General features: G+C 43.3%; 1 protein-coding gene across 6 annotated transcripts in view; it reads left to right on the top strand.

Annotated features, from left to right (window-relative positions):
* Positions 1–24576, top strand: part of BLOC1S6 (biogenesis of lysosomal organelles complex 1 subunit 6) — an 85886-nt gene that overhangs the window by 40670 nt on the left and 20640 nt on the right. For 2 of the 6 annotated variants that reach the window (XM_054531418.2, XM_054531416.2), the window contains exon 2: positions 24202–24310. The gene's annotated coding sequence lies outside the window, so the exon portion shown is untranslated. Of the gene's footprint in view, positions 1–17443; positions 17495–17813; positions 17938–22606; positions 22707–24136; positions 24311–24576 lie in introns of all 6 variants that reach the window. The other 4 variants (XM_054531415.2, XM_054531414.2, XM_054531417.2 and 1 more) reach the window with 4 other exon arrangements.

Consider the following 24576-nt stretch of genomic DNA (forward strand, 5'->3'; position numbering starts at 1 on the left):
AGTCTGGCTACTAGGGAGGCTGAGGCAGGAGGATCCTTTGAGCCCAGGAGTTTGAGGAGTGGGTGATAACTGCACCTGTGAATAGCCACTATATTCCAGCCTGGACAACATTGCAAGATCCTATCTATTTAAAAAATCTGCATACAAGGAGTTACTACTTTCCACTTTACACCCATTAGAATGGCTATTATACACACACACACACACACCTAGAAGCGTTGGCAAGATGTGGAAAAATTGGAACCTTCGTGCATTGGTGGGAATGTAAAAACATGCAACTACGCTGGGTATGGTGGTTCATGCCTGTAATCCCAGCACTTTGGGAGGCGGAGGTGGGCTGAACACTTGAAGTTAGGAGTTCGTGACCAGCCTGGCCAACATGGTAAAACCATGTCTGTACTGAAAATACAAAAATTAGCTGGGTGTGGTGGCGCATGCCTCTAGTCCCAGCTACTTGGGAGGCGGAAGCAGGAGAATCACTTGAACTCGGGAGTCAAAGGTTGCAGTGAGCCAAGACCGTGCCACTGCACTCCAGTCTGGGCGACAGGGCAAGACTCCATCTAAAAAAAACCCAAAAAAAACAAAACAACAGTAAAAACAACAAAAACCATGCAACTGCTATGGAAGACGGTGTGGTGTTTCTTCAAAAAATTAAACATAAAATTACCATATGATCCAGCCTTTCTACTTCTGATTATAGACCCCCCAAAAAGTGAAAGCAAAAACTTGAACAGATAGTTGTACATCCATATTCATAGCAGCAGCATTCGCAATAATCAAAAGAAGGAAGCAACCCAAGTGCCCATAGGTGGATGAATAAACACTATGTGTATACATATAGTGGAATATTATTCAGCCTTAAAACGGAAGAAGATTCTAATGCATGTTACAACATGGATGAAACTTGAAGACATTATGCCAAGTGAAACAAGACAATCACAAAAGGGCTGGGTATGGTGGCTCATGCCTGTAATCCCAGCACTTTAAGAGGCTGAGGCAGGAGGATCATGTAAGCCCAGGAGTTTGAGACCAGCCTGGGCAACATAGTGAGACCCATACACAAGAAAATTAGCCAGGCATGGTGGCATGTACCTGTAATCCCAGCAACTCCAGGAGGCTGAGGTGGGAGGATCACAGAAGCCCAGGAAGTCAGCAGGGCAATGAGCCATAATTGTGCCACTGCACTCCAACCTGGGTGACAGAGCAAGACCCAGTCTCAAAAACAAAAGAAAGAAAGAAAGAAATATGTTTAACTTTTATAACAATATAATGACTAGGAATATTAATTTATTTATAGCACAGGAAATGTGGAGGAAGGAATAGAGAGAGAAATACTGCATTATGAAAGGGACATTGGCAATCCCATAGTCCCAGTAACAAATCTAGACTTAAAATTTGGTTAATATAGAGAATATGGTATAAGCAGGGAGGACTAGCAATTTCTCCTTAAGTTTTTCCTGTGGGTTCATCTTCCCATTCCTTGCCATCTTCCTCCCCTTAAATAAAAGGGAGGAAGGGAGGAAGGGAGGAAGGAAAAGGGCAAGGAAACAGAAGATGCACCAACAACTCCCAAAACTGGAGAAGGTTTGGGCAAATAGTACTTGAAAGAAAGATAACTCAGTTGGGTGCAGTTGCTCATGCCTGTAATCCTAGCACTTTGGGAGGCTAAGGTGGAAGGATCACTTGAAGCTAGGAGTTCAAGACCAGCCTAGGCAACAAGGTGAGACCCCCCTGTTGTTGTTTTTTTTCTACCAGTTTTTTTTTTTTTTTTTAAAGAAAGAAAACTCTAAACAGTTGAGATACCTAGTTATTTGGAATAATTGTTGGTGGTGACAATCCTGAGTTGTTTCTTATTTCTGACACACCAGAAATGTGAATCCTATTGTAGGTTCAAGTGACTTTGAAGGAGTCCTTGCTGAGGCATATAGGGCCATCCTATTGGGAGAGAACTGGGCTCCAAACAGCCAGGGGCTTCTCCTGATAACGCCAATGGGGCAGGCCATGCTGATTCTCTTTCTTCCTTCTCTCTCATCTCATCTCTCTCTTCTCTTTGCTGCTCAGCAGCTATCTTGCTATCTTGTTCCAACTGTGTCTTTTTTTCTGTCTTACCTTTTCTCTTTCCCAATCTTCCAGTATACTTCTGTCAGTGAAATGAATGTTCATGTTTTTTAATGTAATTTTTAAAAGCAAACACCCACTGATTCTGTAGCAAGACTGCTAGTTGCTTTCCAGCCATCAATACTCCCCATCTTTCCAATGTTTTACCTGTGTTGGTGGCTGTTCAGTGAAGGACTGCATCTCTTAGCCTTTCTTGCAACTAAGACTAGCACGTGACTAAGTTCTGGTCTTTGGGATTTGAGTGGGGGTGATACATGCAGTTCCAAGTCATGGCACGGAGATGTGTCCTCTCTTTCCAATCCTTCTCCAACCTGCTTCCTGACATGGGGATGTGCTGGGGCCCTCTGGGACCATACAGATGAGGCCAGTACCCAAAGGGTGACAGAGCTACAAGCGACCAGGACCCCATGTCCCTGTGTGAACAGATAGACTTCTGCCTTATTTGAACCATTGTTACCTTGATCTTTGTTACAGCAGCTGAATATGTACTCTAATACAGATCCTACCATGGGCAAGAGACTGGATTAGGCAATAAACATCTAAAGATGAGTGAAATCTTGACAGTGCAAATCCTGAAAGAGTTTGAAATTGTCCCAATTGTCTCAGAGAACTAATATTTATGGTTTTTGAACAAATGTAGGAATTGATTCTCCCTGGTCTTAAGACTTGAAACTTACATTTGTCTTACCTCAGTTCCTTCCTCAGGAAACTGACCCTCAGGCAGAGAATTGAAACTCATGAGATCACCACATCCAGACAATGAGGTGCCAGTCCCCCTCATCCATCGTGATTGCTCCCTAATTCCTTTTTTCCCCAACTTCCCCGCTTCATAAACCTCCCAATTTTAGTTGGTCGGGGAGACATATCTGAGACTTGTCTCCCATTCTCCTCTGCTGCAGCACCCAATTAAATCCTCTTCCCTGGCACTACTCATTGTCTCAGTGATTAACATTCCATACAGTGAGCAACAGGACCTAGACCGAACCCCTGGCGTTTCTGTAACAAGTTCACAACCAAGTGGGAGACATAGCCACAAACTTAGTAACTGTAATACAGGGTTAGACTATGGAAATGACTTTATTGGAGATATAAACAAAGGCTGGTGGGAGACATTAATTCTGGTTGTAGTGGTAATAAGAAAGACTTCCTACATGAGGCAATATATGACTTGGGATTTGGACAGTGAATTCTGATAATGAAAGAGGATAAATAGGGCACTCTGGGAAGAAGGAACAGTACGTGTAAAGGTGCGAAGATATAGAAGTGCACATTGTATCTAGAAAATAACCATCAGAACAGGCAGAATATCAGTGAATGTCGAGGAACAATAGTCCAACTAGGTAGGGACCAGATTGTGATGGCCCTTGAATGTCATATTAGGGAATTTGGGGTCAGGCACAGTGGCTCACGCCTGTAATCCTAGCACTTTGGGAGGCTGAGGTGGGTGGATCACTTGAGGTCAGGAGTTCGAGACCAGCCTGGCCAACATGGTGAAACCCCTGACTCTACTAAAAATTATAAAAATTAGCCTGGTGTGGCGACGGGGACCTGTAATCCCAGCTACTTGAGTGTCAGCTCTGTGTCCCCATCCAAGTCTCATGTCAAATTGTAATCCCCGTGTGTTGAAGGTGGGACCTGGTGGGAGGCAATTTGATGTGGGTGGTTTCTAATGGTTTAGCACCATCCCCCAGTGCTGTCTCATGATAGAGTTCTCATGAGACCTGATGGTTTAAAAGTGTGTGGCAGTTCCCCGCTTGTTCTCTCCCTTCTGCCCTGCCATGTTAAGACTTGCCTGCTTCCTCTTCACCTTCTGCCATGATTATAAGTTTCCTGAGGCTAGCCATGCTTCCTGTTAAGCCTGCAGTACTGTGAGCCAATTAAATTTCTTTTCTTCATAAATTACTCAGTCTCAGGTAGTTCTTTATAGCAGTGTGAAAATGGACTAGTACAAAGATGAAATATGAAAGCCAGAGGGTCTCCTAGGCAGGAAATAAGTAGACTCTCAAATCTTGAAGTCAGATGGCAGCAAAAGTTGAAAAGGCCCAGGACTAAAACAGGAGCTAAACTTGCTCCATAGAAGAGTGAATTGGTGGCCAGGCGTGGTAGCTCATGCTTGTAATCCCAGCACTTTGGGAGGCCGAGGCAGGTGGATCACGAGGTCAGGAGGTCCAGACCATCCTGGCCAACATAGTGAAACCCCGTCTCTACTAAAAATACAAAAATTAGCTGGGTGTGGTGGTGGGCACCTGTAATCCCAGCTACTTGGGAGGTTGAGGCAGGAGAATCGCTTGAACCTGGGAGGCAGAGGTTGCAGTGAGCCGAGATTGCGCTACTGCACTGCAGCCTAGGAAACAGAGCAAGACTCCGTCTCAAAAAAAAGAAGAGTGAATTGGCAGGGCACTGTGGGTGGCTCACACCTGTAATCCAAGCACGTTGGGAAGCTGAGGCAGGTGGATGCCTTGAGCTTAGGAGCTCAAGACCAGCCTGGGCAACATGGCGAAACCCCATCTCTACAAAAAATAAGCTGGGCATGGCAGTGTGCACCTGTAGTCCCAGCTACTTGGGAGGCTGAGATGGGAGGTTCACCTGAACCTGGGAGGTCGAGGCTGCAGTGAGCCACGATAGTGGCAGAGTGAGATCCTGTCTCAAAAAATTAAAAAAATACATAGAAGAGTGAATCCTCAGCCATGCCAAGTGTGTTACATCAATATCAGTGTCTTTACTGGGAGGGAGTGGGATCCTGAGACTTGAGATGGAAAAATCCAGGTTGATAAACTTGAAAATCTTGAATCCTCAGATTCCCCTGGACCCTCTCGGTCTGAAGAAGCAGCTCAGTCCTTCCTGTGAAAGGCTGATGATCCCACTTTACTTAAAACGATGTAGATGGTTAGGCCTAGCTTCTGCGGGAGAGTGGTTGGTTGTGAGGGTCGCAAGATGGGAATTCTCCCGGAATGTAAAAATATCTCACTGTGGTTGAAAGTTCCCAAAGACCTGGAAGATCCAGAGGTGTTTCAGGCCTAGACACAGCTGCTGGAAGTCACATATGGCCCAGAAGGGTCACAGATCCCTTACACTGAGCAGGTGAGTAAGGCCATGCTTGAGTTGAAGGCTCTGAAATCTTCAGACCTCACTGAGGTCGTGGTTTATGGCTCCTATTTGTACAAGCTCTGGACCAAGTGGATGCTGCAGTCCGTGGCTGAGTGGTTCCAGCTTGGTTTAAACTCTGCTCCAGCCTGATGAATTAAGGAAAAACCATCTGTTTTGGGGTCTCTGCACTTGCTCTGACTCCAGTTGTGAATATCTTTTTTGAATGTTGCTCATTTAAGAATAAAATTTTAAATAGTTTTAAATAAATTGTAAATAGTTTTAAAAAATGACATAGAGGCCTTTGCCTTGCATCATCCCCATAATGCATAAGACCACATCCATCCATTCCCATAATCAACTCTCATTTCCCCACCTGGCCACCAGACTAATGCTAGGATCAGGGAACACTGTACCCTAGCACCTCCCTTAGCTGCTAAGGGAAACATGGATCACAGGCTAAAAGAGCTGCAGGATATAGCTAGTATGTATTGGCAGGAGCTGGGAGTGAATATATGGAACTGGATTCTAAGGAGGCTGGATCAGTGGAGATGAAGAATTTATGGATAAGGGAGCACTCTTCCATAACACAGGATTTAACACCTTGGGAAATAGTGTTAACTTGCTGCCAAGATAGTTTTTGAGAAAGCTTAGAAGAAATATAATAGAAAATTCAGACTGCTTTGGAACATAGTAAAGGAGTAAAGGGCTCAGAGATATGTGCTTTCTAGAGTAGATATATAAATCTGGAAAACCCATCTGCTATGTTCTGCAGAAGAATCTAGATGATACTCCATTTATTAAAGGGATAAGGAATGCACTGGTAAAAGGGGGCACCAGAATCATTGAGAAACTCAGTGATCTTCTGTAGGCCAGGGCCACAAAAGTAAGATATGTCATTGTAAAAACTGGGCTCCGTAATAGACAGGGGCATGATAGGATCCTATCATGTAACCGAGGTTAGGTAGTAGCACTTAAACCATCACATGCAAAGTGGGTGAGATTATCATAGTAAGCAGAAAAAAACAGACTGTTTTTCAGAGGAGTCTGATACAAAGAGGGCTACAGAGATGGTTGTGAGATGATGGGTCTAGGCCAAGGTGGGAGGATCCCTTGAACTTAGGAGCTTGAGACGAGCCTGGGCAACATGGCGAAACACCATCTCTACAAAAAAATGCAAAAATTAGCTGGGCCTAGTGACTCACACCTCTAGTCCCAGCCACTTGGGAGGCTGAGGTGGGAGGATGGCTTGAGCCTGGGAGGCAGAGGTTGCAGTGAGCCAAGATTGCACCACTTCACTCCAGACTGGGCAACAGAGTGAGACCCTGTCTCAATTAAAAAAAAAAAAACAAAACAGAAAGAAGAAGAAGAAAAGAATCAGCTTGCATTCATGTGGGAATGGACGCAATAGGTATTAATTTATGTTTCTGCCCTAGGGCTATGTTAACTTTTCCATCCTTTCACATAATATAGTAGAAAGGCATTTAGATCACCTGGAGATGCAGATTATCACATTGGTTTATTGTAACTATGACTTCATTGAATTGGATGAGCAAGAAATCACCAACATGTTGGTGGCCTTGGAAAAAAATTTGTGCTCCAGAGAGTGGGAGAGAACCCTATGAAGATTCAGTGTTCCAAGACTCAGTGAAGTCTTTAGAGTTCTAGTGGAGAGCATGCTAGGACATCCCCTCTGAAGTAAAGGATACATTGTTGAGCTTGTATCTCCCATCACTAGGAAGGAAACGCAATACCTGGTAGAATTCTATGTTCTGGTGGCAGCATGTACCAAGCTCCAGCTCATTTATGGTGTAATATGGAAAGCTTTTCAGAGCAAGACATGGCTTTGTAGCAGGTCCAGCCTGTGGTGCAGGCAGCACTGTTACTTGGGTCTTAAGATTGAGAAACCCCTATGATGTTGGAGGTATCAGTGGTGGGAAAAGATGTCTTGTGCAGTTTATGGCAAGCCCACATTGACCCTAGGATCTGGAACAAGGCCCAGCACCTACACAGAATTTATAGACCTTTTAAAAATCAGCTTCTGGTGTGCTACTGGCCTTGACAGAAATAGAGCTTCTGATTATGTAATATGCATCCATGTGGCCAGAAGGGCCCATTATGAGCTAGCTTCTGAACCACCAAGTCATAAGGTCAGGTACGCCTAACAGCAACCCACTGTAATTGGGAAGTGGTACATCTGGACTGGGTATAGGCAGGCTCAGACAGAGGGTACAGCTATCACATAGGTAGTACAGACCCCAGTTACATTTACAGACATTGCCATTTTTATGGTTTTAGCTAACATTACCTGGGTGAAAAGATATTAGCAAAACTTTGTCTTAGTAAGGTTCTAACTAGGAAGACATAAATTATTCTGAGTATTTGAAAATAGAGTTTATGATAGAGAATTGTTACTGTTGATAATTATTAATCAACAGGGGATGGTGAGGCAATCGAGAGATTAGCAATAACAGGCAGCCACTGTCCCCTTGGCTGGAGAAGAGGTGGTGTTCCTGGAACCCAGGGATAGGGGTTACCTGGTATGCTAATCGTCAATTTATTGTCTCTTCACTCCAAATCCATTCTTCATTGCCTATAGTCATAATTCTAAGATTGCCCCCAAGATTCTCACCTTCCTGGTGTACAGGTCCTGTATAATCCCTTTTCCTTGAGTGTAGATGGGACTGTGAACATGATGGATTTTACTCCCGTGATTAGGTTACATCAGATGACAAAGGTGAAGATGTAATTGAGATCTCAAATCAGTTGACTTTGAGTTAATCGAAGGGTGATTTTCCTGAGTGGGTCTGACCTACTCAGGTGCTTTCTTGAAGGGGAAAGAGGACTCTTCTTGGGTGAGGAGATTCAAAGTTAAGAGGGCCCATGGAGGGGGTGACATGGCCAGAGTACCCTCTAGTTGTTGAGAGTGGTCCCTGGTTGACAGCCAGCAAGAAAACAAGTTCTTCAGTTCTACAACTGCAAGGAACTAAATTCTGCCAATGACCTAAATGAACTTGGAAGTGGATCACTTCCTAGTTGATCCTCCAGATAAATATGTAGCCAGCTGACACCTTGATTTCAGCTGTGTGAGACCTTAAGCAGAGTACCCAGACAAAATGTGCCAGACTCCTAAGCCACGGGAGCTGTGCAATAATAACTTTGTGTTGTTTAAGCCATTAAGTTTGCGGTAATATGTTATGCATCAATAGCAAACTAATATAGGCCTTGTAAATAGTTCTCTTCTGGCATGATACTAAGCTTTGTTGGTAGATGGTGCTGGAGAGACATTGCAGGAGGAAGGTTTTTTCTCTCTCTTCCTGACTTCCATGTGCTCCTCTCACCGGTGCTCCTGCAGTATGTACAGCATCTGCAATACTTGGCTCCTGCAACGCACATGGCTTCTGTAGTGCCCAGCTCCTGCGGTGCATGCAGCTTCTGCAGTATTTCCTAGCTGGCAGCACACAGTACCTCCCCATGGGGAGTTTCCCCAGCATCGCCTAAGGTAGCTTTGCAATGTTTGGTATCTCTCTGTAGATAGCTTCTCTTAGTACCTCAGCAAGTGCTTCTGGCATGGCACCTCAGCTGCACTATCTAGTGAACCAAGGCTATTCCATCTCCAACAAGATCTGGATTTTTGTCTTGGTGAGGTTGCAGAGATCTTACTTGGATGCTTTATCTCAGTCCCAGCGTTGTGACTGCTCCTTATATCTGCTATTCTTGTATTCTTTAGAATTATCTTTCTTACTGCATTGCTCCAATATCTCTCTAATAGTGCATAACTTTCTATATTTTAAAATTTAATTTAACTTAATTTAATTTTATTTTTTGAGTTTGGACCTTGCTATGTTGCCCAGGCTGGTCTTGAACTCCGGGGTCCAAGCAATCCTCCCTCCTTGGCCTTTCAAAGTGCTGGTATTACAGGTGTGAGCCACTGTGCCTAGCCTAAATTTCTATATTAAATTTTCCCTGTTTAAATTACTATTTGCATTCTTTCTCCTGATTGGACCCTGACTGATATATCTGACAAAGTTGGACTCACAGCAGGATTCTCCAGTTGGGAGCTGGGGCCAGACGGGAGAGCCAGTCATTGCTCCAGTTGCCTTCTGAGGCAAAAAGGAAGGAGAAATACCTTGATTTCTTCTTTACCACCCGCTTCCAATCTCCCAGGCTGTAACCTCTACTAGTGCCTCCCATTGGCCAAACTCAGCTGGAAGCAAGCTGGCACGGGGACCAGGAAAGCCAGCCCCTGTGGTATGGGGCAGAGCAGGGAAGGTGACGGTGGGACTGAGGAAAACCAGGACTGATAAAATCCTGCAGTAGTCATTGGCATTCAGGGATTAGTTCTCCTAAGTTTATGATGAGATACAGGCAGACTATATTTATCTCTTTATTAAGTAAATTAATTTAAAGTCTATTTTTTCCTCTGGGAGCACATAATAGAGACTTTTCTGAAAACTTAGAGGGAAAAATGACATCTTGAGATCTTTAGCCGTTAATAAAAATTAATGCCTTTAAATATACCCTTTCATCTACTACATCAAATAAGCAGTTTAGAAAAAATACTTTAAAATGAAGGTAAGTGAATAATTTTAAAGACAGCAGTTTCACAAATAAATTCAAAAAATGTTGACAAGAAATTTATAGGAAGTCCAAAGACTAGGGCAATAATTTAGAAATTACTTGATCCACTGGCATTTTTAAACTGAAAAAGGAATCAGAGACTCTGAACTCTTTGTATTATTGACCTCATTACATTATAAGGAAATTGAATTTTTAAGATATCATCTCACCTTTTGGTCTGGAGAATCTTTGGAAATAATTCACATTTAGTAACTGAAACACTTTGAAGAGAACATTTTAAGTAAAAAAAAAAGGACTATTTTGCAAAGCTAATGCAAGTACTTATTTTAGCAATTTTAAATGAAGCATGATCTATCTCCTAGCTAATTTAAATAAATCTATCCTAAAAGGAAAGCTGAGTCCTGGAATAATATATGATGCCTATGGTCATTAAAATCACGCTTTTTCCATAACATAGAGAATAAAGTAATAATGACTGATGGCTACTTTGATATCTACATATCAGATTAACAAATGAGTTTTGTGAAAACCCCAAAGTGGAAGAAGAATCGCTGTCTTTTGAATAATATTTAAAGTTATTTGAATGAATCATCATTTGTGACTAGTTTTACTAATAGTTTAAAAAACACTGATACTATTTCAAATGATTAACACTCAATATTATGGCTATTCATTTACTGTCAGATTTGATAATACTAAATAAAAAATAAAAAAGATACCCCACCTGCCAATAGAAGCAGAACACTGGTATTGGTGATGTTCTCTATCCCTCACAGCTTGATCTTCTAATTTTGCAGGTTTGGAACTTCAGTTGCCAGCTTAGCCAGTTGACATTAACCACTAAAAAACTGCCTATTGTATGAAGTTGATTTGTATAAAAGAAGTGAATTTTAATAAAACATAGAATTGCCAAGCCCTCCAATATTCATTTAAGTCATTTAGTCCCTCTTATTTCAACAGAGAAGTCTACATAAGAAGCCAAATTAAGGTTGAATGGTTACTTAGGAAACCTAAAGTCTATTTAAGAGATCACATTAAGGTTAGTGAATATATGTATCCAAGGCACTAATAACAGAAATAATACTATTTCTTCTAGCCATAATAAATGCTCGTTTAGTGGGTGTTATTATTTACAATAGTGTCTTGCAACAGTTTACAAATCCTGTTCATATAATGCGTGCTTGATTCTTACAAGAACTACACCGAGTAATGGGTCTGGTATTATCATTACCATGCCTCTTTTACTGATGAAAAAAAACAGAGGTTCAGAGAGTAAGTGACTTGACTAAAATCTAATAACTGATATAGTTGACATCTGTTGTTTTGGTTGGGCCAATTTCCTTCCTCTTTTTGGTAACAGGACTCTGATTTTTCCTTTATGGAACTACCCAGCGCCTTTCTATAACTCCTAGCAGGTCTGTCAATCAAGGGGCTCTGCCTCTGTCTGTTATGTGTGACCCACACTGACCCATCAGGGTCCACTATATTCCCCTGGATGCAGAGATTGGTATATGGGTGGGCATGCAATCCAAGTATTTGAGTGGTTTTTTTTTTTTTTTGAGATGGAGTCTTGCTCTGTTGCCCAGGCTGCAGTGCAGTGGTGCAATCTTGGCTCACTGCAACCTCTGCCTCCTGGGTTCAAGCAATTCTCTTACCTCAGCCTCCCGAGTAGCTGGGATTACAGGCATGCGTCACCACACCTGGCTAATTTTTGTATTTTTTGTAGAGAAGGGGTTTCACCATGTTGGCCAGGCTGGTCTCGAACTCCTGACCTCAAGCGAACCACCTGCTTCAGCCTCCCAAAGTGCTGGGATTACAAGTGTGAGCCACTGTGCCTAGCTTTGAGTTTTTTTTTTTTTAAGGGATTGAAATAAACGAATGCTAGGAGCGAGCTGACTTCACTTGGGAAATGTAAGGATCATGAAACCCTGGAGCTATTTTCTTATCACATTGAGAGAGCTGCTAGAGTGAATGCTACATAGGAGAAAGCAGAGTGGAGAATCGAAGGGAGAGAGAGGGAGAGATTCCTATTTTGGCTGAGGGGAAGACATAGAAATCCTTGAAGCCAGAGCAGTCCCTGGACTTTCAAGCTCGGTAGATCAAAACTTCCTTCGTTTGTTTAGGAAGGTCTGGACTTCTCTACTTGCTAGTTGGTTAGACAAAAATCTAATACAGCTAATGATTATCTTAGCTGGGCTTGAAACAAATCTTTTGACTTTAGCCCTTTGCTGTTTCTTTTCTTGGGATCTTTGAGGTACTGCTTCTCTGGCTGGAAACCTCTGTGGGTGGTGGCGCCTTTGCCCAAGTTATTGTCCTGTGTCCAGGAAGAGTGATGTATGCAGACCAGTGGAGGGTAAGCAAGATGAAGAAGAACTTTACTGAGGGTTAGAACAGCTCAGAGGAGACCTGCAGTGAGCAGGTCCTCTCTGTGGGCAGGTCGTCCCATCGAGTGTGCAGCTCTCAGCAGAGAGGAGGCCTGGAGTGGATGGCTCCTCTCTGCTGACAGATCATCCCCACAAATGTTCAGCTCTCAGGGGAGATGGTAGTTCCTCTATGCAGCTGGCCATCTGGATGTCTGCCCTGCTCTGGCTGAGTCTGCGGTTTTTATGGTTTTCATTCAGAGTGGTGGAAGTATATGCTGATTGGTCCATGGGCAGCAATAGGTGGGCTCAGGAAAAAGCACCACAAGTTCCCCCCCTGGTGGACAGGACTGGTAGGACCTTCCCTGGCCTGAAAGTGGGGCTTCACTGGGGACCCACCCCCTTCCTCCCAGGAGCCTGTCTGCCTCTCACGGCCATTCATTGGCACCCAGGATGTTTGTGCCAAGAGGTGCCTGCAGGCCAGTGTTGAGCTGCCTACAGTCCCCGTCGGCTTCCCTCCCATGATTCTCATCACCCAAAGTCTGGAGGGGACTGATGTGGCTGGGGGCTGGTGTGTCAGCACTGCCCTGAGCATGAGCCCCTCCGGCTGGGCTGCAGTAGTGCTGGGGCTCGGCTCCAACCTTGCTCCAGGATTAGAGCAGGAGCTGACAGTGGGAGAAGCCAGGCAGCAGGAACAGGCGCTGGCAGGGGGAGGGGGGCCCTCCTGGGCTCCCAAGAGCACAGAGACCCCTGGGTCTGCAGCCGAAGGGCAGGGCTCCTGCCTGCTCCATGGAGCATATTTTCCTTTAAGGAACTACCCAGTGCCTCCCTGCTGTAGCTGGCATCTTGGCAATGGCCACTCTAGATGAGTCGCTGCTGCTATCGTTTCTATTGAGGTATACCTCAGAAAGGTGTCCCTGACTATAAATGTCAAAACTGGTCATGTGCTTTTGTGAGTAATTTGAAAATCTGCCCTCTTTCTATAGAGACATACTGTCCTAAGTTGCTTTCTAATGTTCATTTTAAAAATTAAGTCAAGAGAATGGAAAGACCAGCCATAGACTGGGAGAAAATATTTTCAAAAACATGTCTGATAGGCCAGGTGCATTGGCTCACACCTGTAATCCCAGCACTTTGGGAGGCTGAAGCAGGCAGATCACCTGTGGTCACGAGTTTGAGACCAGCCTGGCCAACATGGTAAAACTCCATCTGTACTAAAAATACAAAAATTAGCCAGGTGTGGTGGTGCATGCCTGTAATCCCAGCTACTTGGGAGGCTGAGGAATGAGAATCACTTGAACCCAGGAGGCGGAGGTTGCAGTGAGCCAAGACTGCACCACTGCTCTCCAAGCTGGGTGGCAGAGTGAGACTTCATCTCAAAAAAAAAAAAAAAAAACAAACAACAACAAAAAAACCATGTCTGATAAAGGACTATTATGCAAAATATACAAATAACTCTTAAAACTCAGCGATAAGAAAACAAACAGCTTGCTTCCAATATGTGTAAAAGATGTCAACTCACATCTCATCGAAGAAAATATATAGATAGCAAAGAAGCATATGAAAAGATGCTCAACATCATATGCCATTAGGAAATTGCAAATTAAAACAATGAAATACCACTACACACCCATTACAATGGGTGAAATTCAAAATACTGACCCCACCAAAGGCTGGTGTGGACGTAGAACAACAGGAACCCTCATTCATTGCACGTTGGTATGCAAAATGGTACAGCCTCTTTGGAAGAGTGTTTGGTAGTTTCTTACAAAACTAAACATACACTTACCCTATGATTCAGAAATCTCACTGCTTGGTATTTACCGAACTGATCTGAAAACTTACATATACACAAAAATCTGCACATGGCGTTTATAGCAGTTTTATTCATAATTGCCAAAACTTGAGAACAACCAAGATGTCTTTCAGTAGGTGAGTGTACAAGCTGTGGTATATCCATACAATGGAATATTATTCAGTGCTAAAAGAAATGAGCTCTTAAGCCATGATAAGATATGGAGGAAGCTTAAATGCATATTACTAAGTGAAAGAAATCAGTCTGAAAAGACTACATACTATACAATTCCAATTATGTGATAATCTGGGGAAGGGCAAAACTATGCAGTCAAAAGATCAGTGGTTGCTAGGAGTTGCAGGGAGAGAGTGGTGAATAGGTGGGCACAGATGACTTTTGGGGCAGTGGAACTATCTTGTATGACACTCCAGTGGTGAATATATGCCATTACACATTTGTCAAAACCCATAGAATAGGGAATATCAAGAGTGAATCCTAATGCAAACTGTGGATTTTGAGTGATGATGATGTATTTATGTAGGTTCATTGATTGTAATACGTGAATCATTTTGGTGGGAGATGTTGGTAGTGAGGGGTATGAGTGTGTGTGAGCAGGGGACATAGGGGACCTCTGTACTTTTTGCTCAACTTTGTTGTAAACCCAAAACTGTTCCAAAAAATAAAGTTTAGGCCGGGCACGGTGGCTCACGCCTGTAATAATCCCAGCACTTGGGAGACCGAGGCAGGTGGATCAACTGAGGTCGGGAGTTTGAGACCAGCCTGACCAACATGGAGAAGCCTTGTCTCTACTAGAAATACAAAATTAGCCGGGCATGGTGGCGCATGCCTGTAATCCCAGCTACTCGGGAGGTTGAGGCAGGAGAATCACTTGAGCCCGGGAGGCAGAGGTTGTGGTGAGCTGAGATGGCACCACTGTACTCCAGCCTGGGCAACAAGAGCAAAACTCCATCTCAAAAAAAAAAAAAAAATCTATAAAAAAAAATCCCATTCTAAAAAAACCTGCCTTTTCTCAGATTGCCTCAAGAAGAAAGACTCTAATTGCTGGCACCTGTGATAGTCACTGATGCTATTCACTTTCTGTTTTTCTCCTTTCCCAAGCACCTGTGAGGAAAATGCTTCCCCATCCCTTTGATGTTGGGTGTAGCCATGTGGCTGGCTGTGGGTAATGAAATGTAACCTCTGTCACCTTGAGGGTGAAAGTCTTCAAGAGTTAGTGTGCAATTTGCCATGTTTCTTCTTCCCATGGTAATGACTGGGGGTGTTCCTCCTTATGGTGGAGGCTGTCAGCCTGGGTCTCTGAGTGAAGACTTTGTGAAGCAGAGTCCTTCATAAAATAGATGTGTGTGTGTTAAGCCGTGAGATGTGAAGGTTATTACAGGACCATAGCCTAGGCTGCCCTGACTGTACAGTAGTACCTGATATCGTATCTCTAGTTCTCTAGTGACCCTCGAATAACATAAAAGAGATAAGGGAAGTTGAATTTCAATCTCTTATTTTAATAAATTACTTTAGGCCAGGCGTGGTGGCTCATGCTGTAATCCCAGCACTTTGGGAGGCCAAGGCAGGTGGATCAACTGAGGTTGGGAGTTTGAGACCAGTCTGGCCAATATGGTGAAATCCTGTCTCTACTAAAATACGTTTAAAAAAAAAAATTAGCCAGGGTGGTGGCGCTACTCGGGAGACTGAGGTAGGAGAATTGCTTGAACCCGGGAGGCAGAGGCTGCAGTGAGCCGAGATCATGCCACTGCACTCCAGGCTGGGTGACAGAGCAAGATGCTGTCTCAAAAAAAAAAATTTCTTTAGTGTTTACATGAAAATAGAAGTTTGGGCTGGGTGCAGTGGCTCACGCTTGTAATCCTAGCACTTGGGAGGCTGAGGCAGGTGGATCACTTGAGCTCAGGGGTTCAAGACCAGCCTGGGTAACATAGTGAGACCCTGTCTTTACAAAAAAATACAAAAATTAGCCAGGTGTGGTGGTGCGCCCCTGTAGTCCCAGCTACTTGCGGGGCTGAGGTGGGAGGATCTCTTGAGCCCGGGAGGTTGAGGCTACAGTGAGCCATGATTGTGAAATTGCACTCCAGCCTGGGCATAGAGTGAGACCCTGTCTCAAAAAAAGAAAATAGAAGTTTGAACAAAACTTGGCTTGTATTTGCTTATGTAAGATATTGCAGCCAGGCATGGTGGCTCATGCCCATAATCCCAACACTTTGGGAGGCCGAGGTGGGAAGATTGCTTGAGCCAGGAGTTTGAGACCAGCCTGGGCAACACAGGGAGACCCCCATCTCTACAAGAAATTAAAATAAATTATTGGGTCATGGTGGTGCCTGACTGTGGTCCCAGCTACTTGAGAGGCTGAGGTGGGAGGATTGCTTAAGCCTGGGAGGTTGAGGCTTCAGTGAGCCATGATCACTAAAATAAAATGTTTCTAGTAATTGTGTTCATTTTCTAAAAATTTCAAAAGCCATTGCTTTTGACTTCTGCATATATTTTGCAAAACTTTTTGGTGGCAGAGTTAGGAGGAGGTGTTGGTGAAATAATCCATGTAAAAATATGTTTGTTATATAATGCAAGGAATGAATGTGGAAAGTGTAGCAGAGTTACAGTGGGTGGAAGTATTTCAGCACTTTGCTAATGTGAAAGAATATTTCTTACGTAAATACAAGTGAAAAGTGGTTTTAAAAAAAGTGGCTAACCATAGGCAAAATGGTAAACTGTTTTTCTTTAGTACTTCAATTTCTTTGATTTTCTACTTACAATTTCTTCCCTTCCTTTTAATTATTTTGCAAGAGCATCAGCCTATATGAATGTGTTCATATTTTCAACATCTATCCAACAGAAGCATAAGGTCATGGGCTGTAATATCTTTCTCTTGTGTATCTTTCCCTTTCTCCTCTCTTTTTCTCTGCAGCCTTGGTAATTACATCTTTTTATTTTATTTTCTTTTTTCTTTTTCTTTTTTTGAGACGGAGTCTCACTCTGTCACCTAGGCTGGAGTGCAGTGGTGCGATCTTTGCTCACTGCAACCTCCGCCTCCTGGGTTCAAGTGATTCTTGTGCCTCAGCTTCCTGAGTAGCTGGGATTACAGACATGAGCCACTGCGCCTGGTAATTTTTTGTATTTTTAGTAGAGATGGGGTTTCCTTATGTTGGCCAGGCTGGTCTTGAACTCCTTGCCTCAAGTGATCTGCCCACCTCCGCCTCCCAAAGTTCTGGGACTACAGGCGTGAGCCACTGCACCTGGCCAGTCCTTACATCTTACTGAAATCTTTTGTGCCACCCCCTGCTTTGTCTTCCCCCAATACTTTCTTCCGTTTTTGGAAAGAGATCAAAAGAGAGATAAATGGGAGGGTGGAAATAAATGCCTGTGAGAGAAGTAGGTCAAACATTCTAAATATAGGACATCTGATCCATAAAAGGAATAAAAAATATTCATGGACTAATATTTCTTTCTTTACTTGAATCTCTTACCCACCTTCTCCCTTTAGGTCAGCAAAAAATAAAGGATATAGAAAAATTTAAAACAGCAAAACTGAAAGGTGAATAAAGTTTTGATGTATTTATTGTATTATATTTGCTCTTCCTCTTTTGCATTTCATAGTCCTTGAAATCCAGTGGCCTTATTTTTGCTATGAATATGACACACACACACACACACACACACACACACACACACACACACACACACACAGTGTTTAACGCTTTCTAGATATAGTTTCTTTGAACTAACTTATTCAGAGCTACATTTTATGTTCTTTTATCTTCTTAAATTCTTTTGGTCTAACAGACTATGCAATACCTTTCTCTTTTAGGTCCTCCTACTAACCATTTAATCTGTGTCACTGTTGTATTCTCCAGAGGACAGTTAGTGCCTTGAGGACCTTGAATCTGAAGTATATTTTTGCTACTCACGATGTTTTTCTCCTGCCTGAAAGACTTTACTAATTTTTCTCTTCAGATTACATTTTACCGGTCTTTTAAGGTATGACTTAAATCCCAATTCCTCTATTAAATTTTAAAACTTTCCCTAGTTGCTTTCCACTTGTGCACTATACAACTGCACATCTGTGATAGGATGAATAATGACCCCCCCAAGATGTCCATATTCAAGTCCTTGGAGTCTGTGAATGCTAGCCTCCATGGCAAAAGGGACTTTGCTGATGTAATTAAATTAAGGACCTTGAGATGGGAAGAGTATCCTGGATTATGCAGGTGGGCTTAATGTAATCACAAGACTCCTTATATAAAGGAGGCAGGAGGATCAGAGTGGGAGAGATGGTGATGTGACAATGAAAGCAGGGGGAAAAAGGCCATGTGATGTGGGGCCATCAGACAAAAAAGTTGCAGCCTCTCTATAAACTGAAAGAGGCAAAATTCTAGGGAAGCAGATTCTTCCCTGGAGCCTCCAGAAGTAAGCAGCTGTGCTGACACCTTCATTTTTAGCCCACTGAGCCTGATTTTAGACTTCTAAGCTCCAGACCTATAAGAAAATAAAACTGTTGGCCGGGCACTGTGGCTCACGCCTGTAATCCCAGCACTTTGGGAGGCCGAGGCGGGCAGATCACGAGATCAGGAGATCGAGACCATCCTGGCTAACACGGTGAAACCCCCACCTGTACTAAAAATACAAAATTAGTAAAAATACAAAATAAAAAATTAGTCGGGCGTGGTGGTGGGCGCCTGTAGTTCCAGCAACTCAGAAGGCTGAGGCAGGAGAATGGCGTGAACCCGGGAGGCGGAGCTTGCAGTGAGCACAGATGGTGCCACTGTACTCCAGCCTGGGCGACAGAGCAAGACTCTGTCTCAAAAAAAATAAAATAAATCCATAAAACTGTGTTGTTTTAAGCTACCAAGTTTGTAATTTGTTACACTAGCCATAGGAAACTAAGATGACATCATGTCCTTTACATTTCTCCAGGTCTGTTCCACATAATTCAGCACTTTATTGTCATGCTCACTAATTCTATTGTGTTTAAATGGTAGAATATAAATTCTTGGTGGACAGGAACCAGGATTTTTACTTTTACCCCCTACAATGCCTAGATATTCAGATGTTTGGAGTGAATTATAACTTCGGTGCATAAAAGGGAATGGGAGAGATGAAAGGCATTTTAAAAGAAATATAAAGAAACAAATTGTATTTACATCCTTGCAATGAAATTCTAGTATTTTGCTTTTGAGCTCTGTGCCACATGCAGTGTTATGTTAAGCATATAGCAGCCATTTCACAGAGACTGGAACACAGAGGGTATTCAACAAACACCTGATGTGTTAGTAACCCCAAGAGAGGGTTCTTGGGTCGCATGCAAGAAAGAATTTGGGATGAGTCCACAAAGTAAAGTGAAAGCAAGTTTATTAGAGAAGTAAACAAACAAAAGCATGGCTACTCGCCAGGTGCGGTGGCTCACGCCTGTAATCCCAGCACTTTGTGAGACCGAGGCGGGCGGATCATGAGGTCAGGAGATCGAGACCATCCTGGCTAACACAATGAAACCCCGTCTCTACTAAAAATACAAAAAATTAGCCTGGCATAGTGGCAGGCGCCTGTAGTCCCAGCTACTCGGGAGGGTGAGCCAGAAGAATGGCGTGAACCCGGGAAATGGAGCTTGCAGTGAGCCGAGATCATGCCACTGCACTCCAGCCTGGGTGACACAGCGAGACTCCGTCTCAAAAAATAAAAAAGAATGGCTATTCCATAGGCAGCGCAGTGGCATGGGCTGATTGGCTCAGTATACTTATGGTTATTTCTTGGTCATATGCTAAACAAGGGGTGGATATTCAATGAGTTTTCCAGGAAAGGAGGAGGAGTTCCTGGAACTGGGGGTTCCTCCCCTTTTTGGACCATATAGAGTGACTTCTGGACGTTGCTATGGCATTTGTAAACTGTGATGGTGCTGGTGGGAGTGTCTTTTAGTGTGTTAATGCATTAAAATTAGTGTATAATGATCAGTGAGTATGACCAGAGATCACTTTTGTCACCATCTTGGTTTTGGCCAGCTTCTTTACTGCATCCTTTTAATCAGCGGGGTCTTTGTGACCTGCATCTTGGGCAACCTTCTATCTCATCCTGTTACTAAGAATGCCTATCCTGGGAATGCAGCCCAGCAGGTCTCAGCCTCATTTTACCCAGCATCTGTTCAAGACAGAGTCACTCTGCTTGGAATGCCTCTAACAGATGCATTGAGCTGAAATCTGTAGGGGTAGAGGGAAAAGGAGAAAGGGAAAAGCAAGATGGGTTTGGTACAAAGTCCTCCTTGTCCATTTAGCTGATTAGTTTTTGTAACATTAAGTAAAGTTAAAATGCTGAAAAAGATCATCAAATTTCCAGCATGAATTGTTCTGTAAAGCAAAATAGAAGATAATTAAAAATCGGCAGGGTTTAACAGTTTAATTTCATCCACTGAATTTAAATAACCAGTATTTTGGCCAGGTATGGTGGCTCCACCTGTAATCCCAACACTGGGAGGCTGAGGCAGGAGGATCACTCAGGCTCAGGAGGAGTTCAAGAGGAGCCTGGGCAAATAGTGAGACCTTGTTTTTATTTTAAATAATAATAAAAAATAACCAGTATTTTCAAATCCATGTAATATGGTTAATACGGTGCTAAGAGATAAAGAGGTACAGACAACCCATAGGACACAGCTTCGTTCTAAATGGCCTTACTATCTAGTTAGGAGATAATGCTAACAACCAATTAAGGTTACCAGGCAGTTTATTAAATGCCATATTGTGTGATGCAGACATAACAGATTATAGATATCTGGAAATGGGGCTAGAGAATCAATACTTCCTTCATTCATTGAATATTTATTGAGAACCTATTATGATTCTCTGTGAATAAGAGTGTATGTTCAGAGTTTGCAATCTAATAGAGGGAGACAAGGAAAATAACTAATACAAGAATAAATTAAGTGGACGGGCACGGTGGCTCATGCCAGTAATCCCAGCACTTTGGGAGGTTGAGGCTGGCAGATAGCTTGAGTTCAGGAGTTCGAGACCAGCCTAGGCAACATAGCAAAACCCGTTTCTACCAAGGGGGAATAAAAAAGAACGGATTAAGTGCTAAAATAGCAGGATGCTTTGTAGTTGATAAAGGGTTATTACCATAACTTGTGAATGAAAGGAGAACTGGGATTGTGAATGATTTTAAAGTAAAGGCTTTAAGACTGAGCCTTGGAAGAGAAGTAGGACTTTTTTTTTTTTTTTTTTTTTTTTTTTTTTGAGACAGAGTCTTGCTCTGTCATCCAGGCTGGAGTGCAGTGGTGCGATCTCGGCTTACTGCAACCTCCACCTCCCGGGTTCAAGCGATTCTCTGCCTCAGCCTCCTGAGTATCTGGGATTACAGGCGTGTGCCACCACGCCCAGCTAAGTTTTGTGTTTTCGGTACAGACAGGGTTTCACCATGTTGGCCAGGCTGGTCTTGAACTCCTGACCTCAGCTGATTTGCCTCCCAAAGTGCTAGGGATTACAGGTGTGAGCCACCACACCCAGCTGAAAAGTAGGACTTTGAAAATGCTGATTAAGTCAAACTCTGTAAAATATTTGAAGACATTTATTTTGAGCCAAATGTGAGTGACCAATGGCCTGTGACACAGCCCCAGGAGATCCTGAGAACATATGCCCAAGGTGGTCAGGCTGTTAGCAGAAAGGGGTACTGATTCAGACCCCAGGAGAGAGTTCTTGGATTTCGCAAAAGAAAGAATTCGGGTGAGTCCATAGAGTAAAGTGAAAGCAAGTTTATTAACAAAGTAAAGGAATAAAGAATGGCTACTCACAGGCAGAGCAGCGGCTTAGGCTGCTCACTGATTACACTTATAGTTATTTCCTGATTATATGCGAAATAAGGGGTGGATTATTCATGAGTGTTCCGGGAAAGGGGTAGGCAATTCCTGGAACTGAGGGTTCTTCACCTTTTTAGACCATATAGGGTAACTTCCTGATGTTGCCATGGCATTTGTAAACTGTCGTGGTGCTGGTGGGTGTGTCTTTTAGCATGCTAATGCATTATAATTAGCAAATAATGAGCAGTGAGGATGACCAGAGGTCACTTTTGGCACCATCTTGGTTTTGGTGGGAGTTGGCTGGCTTCTTTACCACATGCTGTTGTATCAGCAAGGTCTTTGTGATCTGTATCTTGTGCTGATCTCCTATCTCATCCTGTGACTAAGAATGCCTAACCTCCTGGGGATGCAGCCCAATAGGTCTCAGCCTCATTTTACCCAGTCGTATTCAAGATGGAGTTGCTCTGGCTCAAATGCCTCTGACAAGGCTACAGTGTAGTTTTATATACTTTAGGAAGACCTAAGACATTCATCAAACCATGTAAGATGTACATTGGCTTGGTCTTGAAAGGCGGGACACCTGGAAGCAGAGACTCCAGGGTCACAGGCAATTCATAGATTATCAGGCTGGCGTGGTGGCTTACACCTGTAATCCCAGTGCTTTGGGAGGCTGAGGTGAGAGGAGCGCCTGAGGCCAAGAGTTCCAGAGCAGCCTGGGCAACATAGGGAGACTCTACCTCTATATTAGGAAATAAACAAACAAAAAAGACTTAAGTTATTATCTAAAGACCTGGAGTCAATAGAATGTCTGGGTTAAGATAAGGGGTTGTGGAGACCAAGGTGGTTTTTTTTTTTTTTTTTTTGAGACAGAGTTTCACTCTTGTCGCCCAGGCTGGAGTGCAATGGTGTGATCTCGACTCACTGGAACCTCCGCCTCCCAGGTTCAGGTGATCCTCCTGCCTCAGAGAAGGTGAGATTACAGGCACCCACCACCATGCCTGGCTTTTTTTTTTTTTTTTTTTTTTGTAATTTTAGTAGACACAGGGTTTTAGTCATCATGTTGGCCAGGCTGGTCACGAACTCTTGACCTCAGGTGATCTGCCTGCCTCGGCCTCCCTAATTGCTGAGATTACAGTCGTGAGCCAGCACACCCGGCCCAAGATCAAGATTTTTTTTTTTTTTTTGAGACGGAGTTTCGTTCTTGTTTCCCAGGCTGGAGTGCTGTGGTGTGATCTTGGCTCACCACTACCTCCACCTCCTGGGTTCAAGCAATTCTCCTGCCCCTCCCAAGTAGCTAGGATTACAGGCATGGACCACCACGTCTGGCTAATTTTGTATTTTTAGTACAGATGGGGGTTTCTCCAGGTTGGTCAGGCTAGTCTCGAACTCCTGACCTCAGGTGATCCACCCGCCTTGGTCTCCCAAAGTGCTGCGGTTACAGGCGTGAGCCACTGCACCTGGCAGAGATCAAAGTTTTATCATGCAGATGAAGCCTCAGATAGAGCTCTTATCAGACCTAAAAAGGTGCCAGACTTGGTTAATTCTCTCCTGGATAAGGGAAAACATCTGGAAAGGAACAGGGCTTTTCTACAGACTGTGGGTTTTCCCCCACAAGATACAGCTTTGCAGGGCCACTTAAAAATTTGTCAAAGGAATATATTTTGGGGTTAAATAATTCAATTTCCTTCAGGGCCTGCTATCTGTCGTGATGCTATACTAGAGTCAGGCTGGCTTGGTGTCAAAAATAAAGTTCTAGAAAAGCTAGAAAAAGTCTGTTCTGGCAGTCTTAAGATCTGTTTTCACGTGAATGCTGTTCAGCTGAGCCTGAATTCCAAAGGGAGGAGGGTATAATGAGGCATGTCCGACCCACCCACGGACTAACCCCCCATCCCCACTTCCATCTAGATGATGGAAAAACTAGATTTTCAGGTTTACTTTGGAATGCCCTCGGCGAAGAGGTGAGGGGCAGGGGGTCCATCAGTCAGTTGTGGGGTTTATAATTTTATTTTTGGTTTACAAAAGGATAGAATATTTCAGGTTGAAGCATAAGCAAGAGCACTGCAGACATGAAAGGGCATAGTTTTAGAATGCTCACATGGAATAAAGAATGTCTTGAAGAGTAGTACATTATTATTGGTGTTATAACAAGTTATCACAAACTTAAGACACAGATTATTTCACAGTTCTGTTGGTCAGAAGTCCAACACTGATCACATGAGGATAAAATCAAGGTGTCATCAGAGCATTAGAGAGGCTTCAGGGGAATGTTTCCTTATCAGTTCCAGCTTCTGGAGGTCACCCACAATGCTGGAGGCTCCCTTTCTCTATATTCAAAGCCAACAATGTTGTATCTCTCTAACCATTCTTCATAGTTACTTGTCACTCTTGACTCTTTTGCAGTTTTGGAGGCCCTTATGATTACAGTCAGCCCACTGGAACAATCCAGGATAATGTTTTTTTTTTAGATGGAATCTCACCCTGTCCTCCAGGCTGGAGTGCAGTGGAGCTGCTCAGCTCACTGCAACTCTGCCTCCCTGGTTAAAGCGATTCCAGGATAATCTATTTCAACACCAGGTAATTAACAACCTTAATTCCCATTTGCTATGCAAGCTAACATATTCACAGCTTCTGGTGTTTAGGCTGTGGACATCTTTGAGGGGCTACTATTCTGCCTACCATAGTTAATAAGGAGGAGCTAATACTAAGAGGAAAAGGCCCAAAGAGGATAGGGTGTGAATGCACTGATAAGGGCAATGCGGAGCCAGTGCAAGTTTCTGAGGCTTGCAAATTCTTATTTTTTTGAAATAAGCTTTGCTTGCAGCTGAGAAAACTGAACAGGC

This window comes from Pongo abelii, chromosome 16 (assembly GCF_028885655.2).
Source record: "Pongo abelii isolate AG06213 chromosome 16, NHGRI_mPonAbe1-v2.0_pri, whole genome shotgun sequence".
Lineage (NCBI taxonomy): Eukaryota > Metazoa > Chordata > Mammalia > Primates > Hominidae > Pongo > Pongo abelii.